The following is a 13655-nucleotide window of genomic DNA, read 5'->3' as shown; positions in this document are numbered from 1 at the left end:
GGAAAGGTGTGAGGATTGGTTTCATTACGATATCGGGGTTAACAGACATATACAAACACAGGTAACATATATAATCACCAAAGACCTACAGAATACCAAGAGAGGACTACTCAACATTCTGTCATAACGTACATGGGAAAAGGATCCCAGGAAGAACAGACATCTGTATATGTGTAAAAGAACCACATCTTCCACACCTACAACAAGCCAAACATTGTAATCAAACTTGCTGTATAAAAAATAAAAAAAAATTAAATTAAAAACACGAAGAAGAAGTAGTGAGACCAACATGAGGGGCTTTCCCCTGGCACATTCCATTCTAAATTCCAATCTAGAACACCACTTCCATTGAGGCACTGTTGCCCTAGTCACCAGATTTGGTAAGGGAGAACTGCTGCCACCTTGTGGCCGTTTCACACAACAGCAGCTTTACTCCCAGCACTAATGGTCAGTTGATATTCAAAATCATTGCAGGCCTGTAAATGACACCTGCCCTGAAAACAAATCCTGGGGTCACATATCGACCAAAAAATTCAAAGGACATCCATATTTCAAAACGACCGTTTCAAAAGGCATATTTTACGCACATTGGTGTTCTGCTTCTTTTCCTTTCTTTCATTTTTTGTTAAAAAAAAAACGGGAATGGAAAAAGTCATCCCTCAGAATGGGCAAAAATCGTTGCAAACGAATCAATGGACAGAGGTTTAATCTCCAATATATATAAACAGCTCATGCAGCTTAATATTAAAAGAACAAACAACCCAATACAAAAATGGGCAGAAGATCTAAAGAGAGGTTTCTTCAAAGGAGACACAGAGATGGCCAAGACGCACATGAAAAGCTGCTCAACAGCACTAATTATTAGAGAAATGCAAATCAAAACTACAATGAGGTGTCACCTCACACCTGTTAGAATCGTCATCATCAGAAAATCTACAAACAACAAATTCTGGGGAGGGTGTGGACAAAAGGAGCCCTCTTCCACTATTGGTGGGAATGTAAATTGATACAGTCACTATGGAGAACAGTATGGAGTTTCCTTAAAAAAACTAGAAATAGAATTACCATCTGATCCAGCAATCCCACTTCTGGGCATATACCCAGAGAAAACCGTAAATCAAAAAGGCATATTCACCACAATGTTCGTTGCAGCACTCTTTACAATAGCCAGGTAATGGAAGCCAACTAAATGCCCACAGACAGATGAATGGATAAAGATGTGGTATATATATAAAATGGAATATTACTCGGCCATAAAAAGGAATGAAACTGGGTCATTTGTAGAGACATCGATGGATCGAGAGACTGTCATACAGAATGAAGTAAGTCAGAAAGAGGAAAACAAATGTTGTATATTAATGCATATATGTGGAGCCTAAAAAATGGTACAGATGAACTGGTTTGCAGGGAAGAAATAGAGACACAGAGGTAGAGAACAAACGTATGGACACCAAGTGTGGGAAGCCATGGGGTGGTGGTGGTGGGATGAGTTGGGAGATTGGGATTGACCTGTATACATGTATATGCATAAAATACATAACTAATAATAACGTGCTGTATAAAAAAAAATAAAAATTAAATTTCAAAATTTTAAAAAATAAAATTTAAAAATAAAACAGAAAAACGTTCTTCCCGTCAAATAGATGTATTTATAGGAATGAATTATTTCCATGCTTATATCTATAAATACATAAAAGAGGAATAAAATCTCACTTGAAACATAAAAGAAAAAAAAAAAACCTTAACCCACGAGTTATACAGAGGAAAACCCTATCAGGGCACTAGCTCCAGCGGTAAACAATTCTGAAATTGGTCAGAGGTGGGGAACCATCTCCCATACCGCCAGCAAGCCACCCCCCACGCAAGGAGCATCCTCATTGCAAAGCAGGGGTACCGTGCCGAGGCATCTATGAGTAAACGTGAGCTGAGCCCCAGGCCAGCTGCTGCTGAACTGTTCCCACCCTTCCCAGGTAAAACACCTGAATATGTAAAAGGTCTTGAAAGCCTAGAGGAAGGGCCGTGGAGCCACACCAGCGAAAGCACGCAGGCCAACTTGGTGCCTGCAGGCCAGCCAGGGTGGTCCTGGCCCCGGGCGCTCTTCCGGAAGCTTTCCATTGCCCTACCTGAGATACCCCTCCTCTCCCGGCCCCACTGCTTTTTGCCTTCCTCACCTCTGTCCGGAGAGAAATTCCAGTGGAAAGTATGGGTGACACATCCTCTTCTTTACAGGTGGCAGCCTGACAACTCCTGCAGAATGGCCAGCAGAGCCCCACTCACAGCGGGCAACCCACAAATCTGTGGCCCCTCACTCCCTCCCACCAGCACAGCCCCGAGACTGCTGACGGGGCAGAGAATATGGAGTCAGGCACAGCTTCAGGGGCTATTGCTGCCTGGAGCGCTGTTTATATTGACCTCAACGAGGCACACCTGGGGAGGGCGGGCCGGCAGGGTAAGGCTGCCCAGGTCAGCTAATCCACAACCCTCAGGGAATCACATTGTTGAAAATGGACCTCGCTAAGGCAGAATAGAAGCCAAGGGAAAAAAGGACACAATGCCATTTGCAGCACCGTAGATGAGTCTAGAAGTAATCACGTGACTTGTAGTAAGTCAGAAAGTGAAAGACACATATCATATCATATCACTTATAGGTGTTACCTAAAAATGGATACCAGGGCAGATATTGCCACGGAGAAGGGCAATCACAGATTCATTAAACAAACTTATGGTTCACCAATGGAAAGGTGTGAGGATTGGTTTCATTACGATATCGGGGTTAACAGACATATACAAACACAGGTGACATATATAATCACCAAAGACCTACAGAATACCAAGAGAGGACTACTCAACATTCTGTCATAACGTACATGGGAAAAGGATCCCAGGAAGAACAGACATCTGTATATGTGTAAAAGAACCACATCTTCCACACCTACAACAAGCCAAACATTGTAATCAAACTTGCTGTAATAAAAAATAAAAAAAAATTAAATTAAAAACACGAAGAAGAAGTAGTGAGACAAACTTGAGGGGCTTTCTCCTGGCACATTCCATTCTAAATTCCAATCTAGAACACCACTTCCATTGAGGCTCTGTTGCCCTAGTCACCAGATTTGGTAAGGGAGAACGGCTGCCACCTTGTGGCCGTTTCACACAACAGCAGCTTTAATCCCAGCGCTAATGGTCAGTTGATATTCAAAATCATTGCAGGCCTGTAAATGACACCTGCCCTGAAAACAAATCCTGGGGTCACATATCGACCAAAAAATTCAAAGGACGTCCATATTTCAAAACGACCGTTTCAAAAGGCATATTTTACGCACATTAGTGTTCTGCTTCTTTTCCTTTCTTTCCTTTTTTGTTAGAAAAAACGGGAATGGAAAAAGGCATCCCTCAGAATGGGCGAAAATCATTGCAAACGAATCAATGGACAGAGGTTTAATCTCCAATATATATAAACAGCTCATGCAGCTTAATATTAAAAGAACAAACAACCCAATACAAAAATGGGCAGAAGATCTAAAGAGACATTTCTTCAAAGGAGACACAGAGATGGCAAAGACGCACATGAAAAGCTGCTCAACAGCACTAATTATTAGAGAAATGCAAATCAAAACTACAATGAGGTATCACCTCACACATGTTAGAATCGGCATCATCAGAAAATCTACAAACAACCAATTCTGGGGAGGGTGTGGACAAAAGGAGCCCTCTTCCACTATTGGTGGGAATGTAAATTGATACAGTCACTATGGAGAACAGTATGGAGTTTCCTTAAAAAAACTAGAAATAGAATCACCATCTGATCCAGCAATCTCACTTCTGGGCATATACCCAGAGAAAACCGTAAATCAAAAAGGCACATTCACCACAATGTTCGTTGCAGCACTCTTTACAATAGCCAGGTAATGGAACCCACGTAAATGCCCACAGACAGATGAATGGATAAAGATGTGGTACATATATAAAATGGAATATTACTCGGCCATAAAAAGGAATGAAACTGGGTCATTTGTAGAGACATCGATGGATCGAGAGACTGTCATACAGAATGAAGTAAGTCAGAAAGAGGAATACAAATGTTGTATATTAATGCATATATGTGGAGCCTAAAAAATGGTACAGATGAACTGGTTTGCAGGGAAGAAATAGAGACACAGAGGTAGAGAACAAACGTATGGACACCAAGTGTGGGAAGCCATGGGGTGGTGGTGGTGGGATGAGTTGGGAGATTGGGATTGACCTGTATACATGTATATGCATAAAATACATAACTAATAATAACGTGCTGTATAAAAAAATTAAATAAAAATTAAGTTTCAAAATTTAAAAAAATAAAATTTAAAAATAAAACAGAAAAACGTTCTTCCCGTCACACAGATGTATTTATAGGAATGAATTATTTCCATGCTTATATCTATAAATACATAAAAGAGGAATAAAATCTAACTTGAACCATAAAAGAAAAAAAAACCTGAACCCACGAGTTATACAGAGGAAAACCCTATCAGGGCACTTGCTCCAGCGGTAAACAATTCTGAAATTGGTCAGAGGTGGGGAACCATCTCCCATACAGCCAGCAACCCACCCCCCACGCAAGGAGCATCCTCATTTCAAAGCTGGGGGACCGTGCCGAGGCATCTGTGAGGAAACGTGAGCTGAGCCCCAGGCCAGCTGCTGCTGAACTGTTCCCACCCTTCCAATGTAAAACACCTGAATATGTACAAGGGCTTGAAAGCCTAGAGGAAGGGCCGTGGAGCCACACCAGCGAAAGCACGCAGGCCAACTTGGTGCCTGCAGGCCAGCCAGGGTGGTCCTGGCCCCGGGCACTCTTCCGGAAGCTTTCCATTGCCCTACCTGAGATACCCCTCCTGTCCAGGGCCCCACTGCTTTTTGCCTTCCTCACCTCTGTCCGGAGAGAAATTCCAGCGGAAGGTATGGGTGACACATCCTCTTCTTTACAGGTGGCAGCCTGACAACTCCTGCAGAATGGCCAGCAGAGCCCCACTCACAGCGGGCCACCCACAAAGCTTTGGCCCCTCACTCCCTCCCACCAGCACAGCCCCGAGACTGCTGACGGGGCAGAGAATATGGAGTCAGGCACAGCTTCAGGGGCTATTGCTGCCTGGAGCGCTGTTTATATTGACCTCAATGAGGCACACCTGGGGAGGGCGGGCCGGCAGGGTAAGGCTGCCCAGGTCAGCTAATCCACAACCCTCAGGGAATCACATTGTTGAAAATGGACCTCGCTAAGGCAGAATAGAAGCCAAGGGAAAAAAGGACACAATGCCATTTGCAGCACCGTAGTTGAGTCTAGAAGTAATCACGTGACTTGTAGTAAGTCAGAAAGTGAAAGACACATATCATATCATATCACTTATAGGTGTTACCTAAAAATGGATACCAGGGCAGATATTGCCACGGAGAAGGGCAATCACAGATTCATTAAACAAACTTATGGTTCACCAATGGAAAGGTGTGAGGATTGGTTTCATTACGATATCGGGGTTAACAGACATATACAAACACAGGTAACATATATAATCACCAAAGACCTACAGAATACCAAGAGAGGACTACTCAACATTCTGTCATAACGTACATGGGAAAAGGATCCCAGGAAGAACAGACATCTGTATATGTGTAAAAGAACCACATCTTCCACACCTACAACAAGCCAAACATTGTAATCAAACTTGCTGTATAAAAAATAAAAAAAAATTAAATTAAAAACACGAAGAAGAAGTAGTGAGACAAACATGAGGGGCTTTCCCCTGGCACATTCCATTCTAAATTCCAATCTAGAACACCACTTCCATTGAGGCTCTGTTGCCCTAGTCACCAGATTTGGTAAGGGAGAACTGCTGCCACCTTGTGGCCGTTTCACACAACAGCAGCTTTACTCCCAGCACTAATGGTCAGTTGATATTCAAAATCATTGCAGGCCTGTAAATGACACCTGCCCTGAAAACAAATCCTGGGGTCACATATCGACCAAAAAATTCAAAGGACATCCATATTTCAAAACGACCGTTTCAAAAGGCATATTTTACGCACATTGGTGTTCTGCTTCTTTTCCTTTCTTTCCTTTTTTGTTAAAAAAAAAACGGGAATGGAAAAAGGCATCCCTCAGAATGGGCAAAAATCGTTGCAAACGAATCAATGGACAGAGGTTTAATCTCCAATATATATAAACAGCTCATGCAGCTTAATATTAAAAGAACAAACAACCCAATACAAAAATGGGCAGAAGATCTAAAGAGAGGTTTCTTCAAAGGAGACACAGAGATGGCCAAGACGCACATGAAAAGCTGCTCAACAGCACTAATTATTAGAGAAATGCAAATCAAAACTACAATGAGGTGTCACCTCACACCTGTTAGAATCGTCATCATCAGAAAATCTACAAACAACAAATTCTGGGGAGGGTGTGGACAAAAGGAGCCCTCTTCCACTATTGGTGGGAATGTAAATTGATACAGTCACTATGGAGAACAGTATGGAGTTTCCTTAAAAAAACTAGAAATAGAATTACCATCTGATCCAGCAATCCCACTTCTGGGCATATACCCAGAGAAAACCGTAAATCAAAAAGGCATATTCACCACAATGTTCGTTGCAGCACTCTTTACAATAGCCAGGTAATGGAAGCCAACTAAATGCCCACAGACAGATGAATGGATAAAGATGTGGTATATATATAAAATGGAATATTACTCGGCCATAAAAAGGAATGAAACTGGGTCATTTGTAGAGACATCGATGGATCGAGAGACTGTCATACAGAATGAAGTAAGTCAGAAAGAGGAAAACAAATGTTGTATATTAATGCATATATGTGGAGCCTAAAAAATGGTACAGATGAACTGGTTTGCAGGGAAGAAATAGAGACACAGAGGTAGAGAACAAACGTATGGACACCAAGTGTGGGAAGCCATGGGGTGGTGGTGGTGGGATGAGTTGGGAGATTGGGATTGACCTGTATACATGTATATGCATAAAATACATAACTAATAATAACGTGCTGTATAAAAAAAAATAAAAATTAAATTTTAAAATTTTAAAAAATAAAATTTAAAAATAAAACAGAAAAACGTTCTTCCCGTCAAATAGATGTATTTATAGGAATGAATTATTTCCATGCTTATATCTATAAATACATAAAAGAGGAATAAAATCTAACTTGAAACATAAAAGAAAAAAAAAAAACCTTAACCCACGAGTTATACAGAGGAAAACACTATCAGGGCACTAGCTCCAGCGGTAAACAATTCTGAAATTGGTCAGAGGTGGGGAACCATCTCCCATACCGCCAGCAAGCCACCCCCCACGCAAGGAGCATCCTCATTGCAAAGCAGGGGTACCGTGCCGAGGCATCTATGAGTAAACGTGAGCTGAGCCCCAGGCCAGCTGCTGCTGAACTGTTCCCACCCTTCCCAGGTAAAACACCTGAATATGTAAAAGGTCTTGAAAGCCTAGAGGAAGGGCCGTGGAGCCACACCAGCGAAAGCACGCAGGCCAACTTGGTGCCTGCAGGCCAGCCAGGGTGGTCCTGGCCCCGGGCGCTCTTCCGGAAGCTTTCCATTGCCCTACCTGAGATACCCCTCCTCTCCCGGCCCCACTGCTTTTTGCCTTCCTCACCTCTGTCCGGAGAGAAATTCCACTGGAAAGTATGGGTGACACATCCTCTTCTTTACAGGTGGCAGCCTGACAACTCCTGCAGAATGGCCAGCAGAGCCCCACTCACAGCGGGCAACCCACAAATCTGTGGCCCCTCACTCCCTCCCACCAGCACAGCCCCGAGACTGCTGACGGGGCAGAGAATATGGAGTCAGGCACAGCTTCAGGGGCTATTGCTGCCTGGAGCGCTGTTTATATTGACCTCAACGAGGCACACCTGGGGAGGGCGGGCCGGCAGGGTAAGGCTGCCCAGGTCAGCTAATCCACAACCCTCAGGGAATCACATTGTTGAAAATGGACCTCGCTAAGGCAGAATAGAAGCCAAGGGAAAAAAGGACACAATGCCATTTGCAGCACCGTAGATGAGTCTAGAAGTAATCACGTGACTTGTAGTAAGTCAGAAAGTGAAAGACACATATCATATCATATCACTTATAGGTGTTACCTAAAAATGGATACCAGGGCAGATATTGCCACGGAGAAGGGCAATCACAGATTCATTAAACCAACTTATGGTTCACCAATGGAAAGGTGTGAGGATTGGTTTCATTACGATATCGGGGTTAACAGACATATACAAACACAGGTGACATATATAATCACCAAAGACCTACAGAATACCAAGAGAGGACTACTCAACATTCTGTCATAACGTACATGGGAAAAGGATCCCAGGAAGAACAGACATCTGTATATGTGTAAAAGAACCACATCTTCCACACCTACAACAAGCGAAACATTGTAATCAAACTTGCTGTAATAAAAAATAAAAAAAAATTAAATTAAAAACACGAAGAAGAAGTAGTGAGACAAACTTGAGGGGCTTTCTCCTGGCACATTCCATTGTAAATTCCAATCTAGAACACCACTTCCATTGAGGCTCTGTTGCCCTAGTCACCAGATTTGGTAAGGGAGAACTGCTGCCACCTTGTGGCCGTTTCACACAACAGCAGCTTTAATCCCAGCGCTAATGGTCAGTTGATATTCAAAATCATTGCAGGCCTGTAAATGACACCTGCCCTGAAAACAAATCCTGGGGTCACATATCGACCAAAAAATTCAAAGGACGTCCATATTTCAAAACGACCGTTTCAAAAGGCATATTTTACGCACATTAGTGTTCTGCTTCTTTTCCTTTCTTTCCTTTTTTGTTAGAAAAAACGGGAATGGAAAAAGGCATCCCTCAGAATGGGCGAAAATCGTTGCAAACGAATCAATGGACAGAGGTTTAATCTCCAATATATATAAACAGCTCATGCAGCTTAATATTAAAAGAACAAACAACCCAATACAAAAATGGGCAGAAGATCTAAAGAGAGGTTTCTTCAAAGGAGACACAGAGATGGCCAAGACGCACATGAAAAGCTGCTCAACAGCACTAATTATTAGAGAAATGCAAATCAAAACTACAATGAGGTGTCACCTCACACCTGTTAGAATCGGCATCATCAGAAAATCTACAAACAACCAATTCTGGGGAGGGTGTGGACAAAAGGAGCCCTCTTCCACTATTGGTGGGGATGTAAATTGATACAGTCACTATGGAGAACAGTATGGAGTTTCCTTAAAAAAACTAGAAATAGAATTACCATCTGATCCAGCAATCCCACTTCTGGCCATATACCCAGAGAAAACCGTAAATCAAAAAGGCACATTCACCACAATGTTCGTTGCAGCTCTCTTTACAATAGCCAGGTAATGGAAGCCACCTAAATGCCCACAGACAGATGAATGGATAAAGATGTGGTACATATATAAAATGGAATATTACTCGGCCATAAAAAGGAATGAAACTGGGTCATTTGTAGAGACATCGATGGATCGAGAGACTGTCATACAGAATGAAGTAAGTCAGAAAGAGGAAAACAAATATTGTATATTAATGCATATATGTGGAGCCTAAAAAATGGTACAGATGAACTGCTTTGCAAGGAAGAAATAGAGACACAGAGGTAGAGAACATACGTATGGACACCAAGTGTGGGAAGCCATGGGTTGGTGGTGGTGGGATGAGTTGGGAGATTGGGATTGACCTGTATACATGTATATGCATAAAATACATAACTAATAATAACGTGCTGTATAAAAAAAATAAAAATTAAATTTCAAAATTTTAAAAAATAAAATTTAAAAATAAAACAGAAAAACGTTCTTCCCGTCACACAGATGTATTTATAGGAATGATTCATTTCCATGCTTATATCTATAAATACATAGAAGAGGAATAAAATCTAACATGAACCATAAAAGAAAAAAAAAACCTGAACCCACGAGTTATACAGAGGAAAACCCTATCAGGGCACTTGCTCCAGCGGTAAACAATTCTGAAATTGGTCAGAGGTGGGGAACCATCTCCCATACAGCCAGCAACCCACCCCCCACGCAAGGAGCATCCTCATTGCAAAGCTGGGGGACCATGCCGAGGCATCTGTGAGTAAACGTGAGCTGAGCCCCAGGCCAGCTGCTGCTGAACTGTTCCCACCCTTCCCAGGTAAAACACCTGAATATGTACAAGGGCTTGAAAGCCTAGAGGAAGGGCCGTGGAGCCACACCAGCGAAAGCACGCAGGCCAACTTGGTGCCTGCAGGCCAGCCAGGGTGGTCCTGGCCCCGGGCGCTCTTCCGGAAGCTTTCCATTGCCCTGCCTGAGATACCCCTCCTGTCCCGGCCCCCACTGCTTTTTGCCTTCCTCACCTCTGTCCGGAGAGAAATTCCAGCGGAAGGTATGTGTGACACATCCTCTTCTTTACAGGTGGCAGCCTGGCAACTCCTGCAGAATGGCCAGCAGATCCCGACTCACAGCGGGCCACCCACAAAGCTGTGGCCCCTCACTCCCTCCCACCAGCACAGCCCCGAGACTGCTGACGGGGCAGAGAATATGGAGTCAGGCACAGCTTCAGGGGCTACTGCTGCCTGGAGCGCTGTTTATATTGACCTCAACGAGGCACACCTGGGGAGGGCGGGCCGGCAAGGTAAGGCTGCCCAGGTCAGCTAATCCACAACCCTCAGGGAATCACATTGTTGAAAATGAACCTCGCTAAGGCAGAATAGAAGCCAAGGGAAAAAAGGACACAATGCCATTTGCAGCACCGTAGATGAGTCTAGAAGTAATCACGTGACTTGTAGTAAGTCAGAAAGTGAAAGACACATATCATATCATATCACTTATAGGTGTTACCTAAAAATGGATACCAGGGCAGATATTGCCACGGAGAAGGGCAATCACAGATTCATTAAACAAACTTATGGTTCACCAATGGAAATGTGTGAGGATTGGTTTCATTACGATATCGGGGTTAAGAGACATATACAAACACAGGTGACATATATAATCACCAAAGACCTACAGAATACCAAGAGAGGACTACTCAACATTCTGTCATAACGTACATGGGAAAAGGATCCCAGGAAGAACAGACGTCTGTATATGTGTAAAAGAACCACATCTTCCACACCTACAACAAGCCAAACATTGTAATCAAACTTGCTGTAATAAAAAATAAAAAAATAAATTAAAAACACGAAGAAGAAGTAGTGAGACAAACTTGAGGGGCTTTCTCCTGGCACATTCCATTCTAAATTCCAATCTAGAACACCACTTCCATTGAGGTTCTGTTGCCCTAGTCACCAGATTTGGTAAGGGAGAACTGCTGCCACCTTGTGGCCGTTTCACACAACAGCAGCTTTAATCCCAGCGCTAATGGTCAGTTGATATTCAAAATCATTGCAGGCCTGTAAATGACACCTGCCCTGAAAACAATTCCTGGGGTCACATATCGACCAAAAAATTCAAAGGACGTCCATATTTCAAAACGACCGTTTCAAAAGGCATATTTTACGCACATTAGTGTTCTGCTTCTTTTCCTTTCTTTCCTTTTTTGTTAAAAAAAACGGGAATGGAAAAAGGCATCCCTCAGAATGGGCGAAAATCGTTGCAAACGAAACAATGGACAGAGGTTTAATCTCCAATATATATAAACAGCTCATGCAGCTTAATATTAAAAAAAACAAACAACCCAATACAAAAAAGGGCAGAAGATCTAAAGAGAGGTTTCTTCAAAGGAGACACAGAGATGGCCAAGACGCACATGAAAAGCTGCTCAACAGCACTAATTATTAGAGAAATGCAAATCAAAACTACAGTGAGGTGTCACCTCACACCTGTTAGAATCGGCATCATCAGAAAATCTACAAACAACAAATTCTGGGGAGGGTGTGGACAAAAGGAGCCCTCTTCCACTATTGGTGGGAATGTAAATTGATACAGTCACTATGGAGAACAGTATGGAGTTTCCTTAAAAAAACTAGAAATAGAATTACCATCTGATCCAGCAATCCCACTTCTGGGCATATACCCAGAGAAAACCGTAAATCAAAAAGGCACATTCACCACAATGTTCGTTGCAGCACTCTTTACAATAGCCACGTAATGGAAGCCACCTAAATGCCCACAGACAGATGAATGGATAAAGATGTGGTACATATATAAAATGGAATATTACTCGGCCATAAAAAGGAATGAAACTGGGTCATTTGTAGAGACATCGATGGATCGAGAGACTGTCATACAGAATGAAGTAAGTCAGAAAGAGGAAAACAAATGTTGTATATTAATGCATATATGTGGAGCCTAAAAAATAGTACAGATGAACTGGCTTGCAGGGAAGAAATAGAGACACAGATGTAGAGAACAAACGTATGGACACCAAGTGTGGGAAGCCATGGGGTGGTGGTGGTGGGATGAGTTGGGAGATTGGGATTGACCTGTATACATGTATATGCATAAAATACATAACTAATAATAACGTGCTGTATAAAAAAAATTAAATAAAAATTAAATTTCAAAATTTTAAAAAATAAAATTTAAAAATAAAACAGAAAAACGTTCTTCCCGTCACACAGATGTATTTATAGGAATGAATTATTTCCATGCTTATATCTATAAATACATAAAAGAGGAATAAAATCTAACTTGAAACATAAAAGAAAAAAAAAAAAAACCTTAACCCACGAGTTATACAGAGGAAAACCCTATCAGGGCACTTGCTCCAGCGGTAAACAATTCTGAAATTTGTCAGAGGTGGGGAACCATCTCCCATACCGCCAGCAACCAACCCCCCACGCAAGGAGCGTCCTCATTGCAAAGCTGGGGGACCGTGCCGAGGCATCTATGAGTAAACGTGAGCTGAGCCCCAGGCCAGCTGCTGCTGAACTGTTCCCACCCTTCCCAGGTAAAACACCTGAATATGTACAAGGTCTTGAAAGCCTAGAGGAAGGGCCGTGGAGCCACACCAGCGAAAGCACGCAGGCCAACTTGGTGCCTGCAGGCCAGCCAGGGTGGTCCTGGCCCCGGGCGCTCTTCCGGAAGCTTTCCATTGCCCTGCCTGAGATACCCCTCTTGTCCCGGCCCCCACTGCTTCTTTCTTTCCTCACCTCTGTCCGGAGAGAAATTCCAGCGGAAGGTATGTGTGACACATCCTCTTCTTTACAGGTGGCAGCCTGACAACTCCTGCAGAATGGCCAGCAGAGCCCCACTCACAGCGGGCATCCCACAAATCTGTGGCCCCTCACTCCCTCCCACCAGCACAGCCCCGAGACTGCTGACGGGGCAGAGAATATGGAGTCAGGCACAGCTTCAGGGGCTATTGCTGCCTGGAGCGCTGTTTATATTGACCTCAATGAGGCACACCTGGGGAGGGCGGGCCGGCAGGGTAAGGCTGCCCAGGTCAGCTAATCCACAACCCTCAGGGAATCACATTGTTGAAAATGGACCTCGCTAAGGCAGAATAGAAGCCAAGGGAAAAAAGGACACAATGCCATTTGCAGCACCGTAGATGAGTCTAGAAGTAATCACGTGACTTGTAGTAAGTCAGAAAGTGAAAGACACATATCATATCATATCACTTATAGGTGTTACCTAAAAATGGATACCAGGGCAGATATTGCCACGGAGAAGGGCAATCACAGATTCATTAA

Source organism: Mesoplodon mirus (assembly GCF_964341445.2).
Source record: "Mesoplodon mirus genome assembly, chromosome: 11".
In the NCBI taxonomy this organism is placed as follows: domain Eukaryota; kingdom Metazoa; phylum Chordata; class Mammalia; order Artiodactyla; family Ziphiidae; genus Mesoplodon; species Mesoplodon mirus.
The sequence above is the reverse complement of the archived record's forward strand: the minus strand, read 5'-3'. Positions refer to the sequence as shown.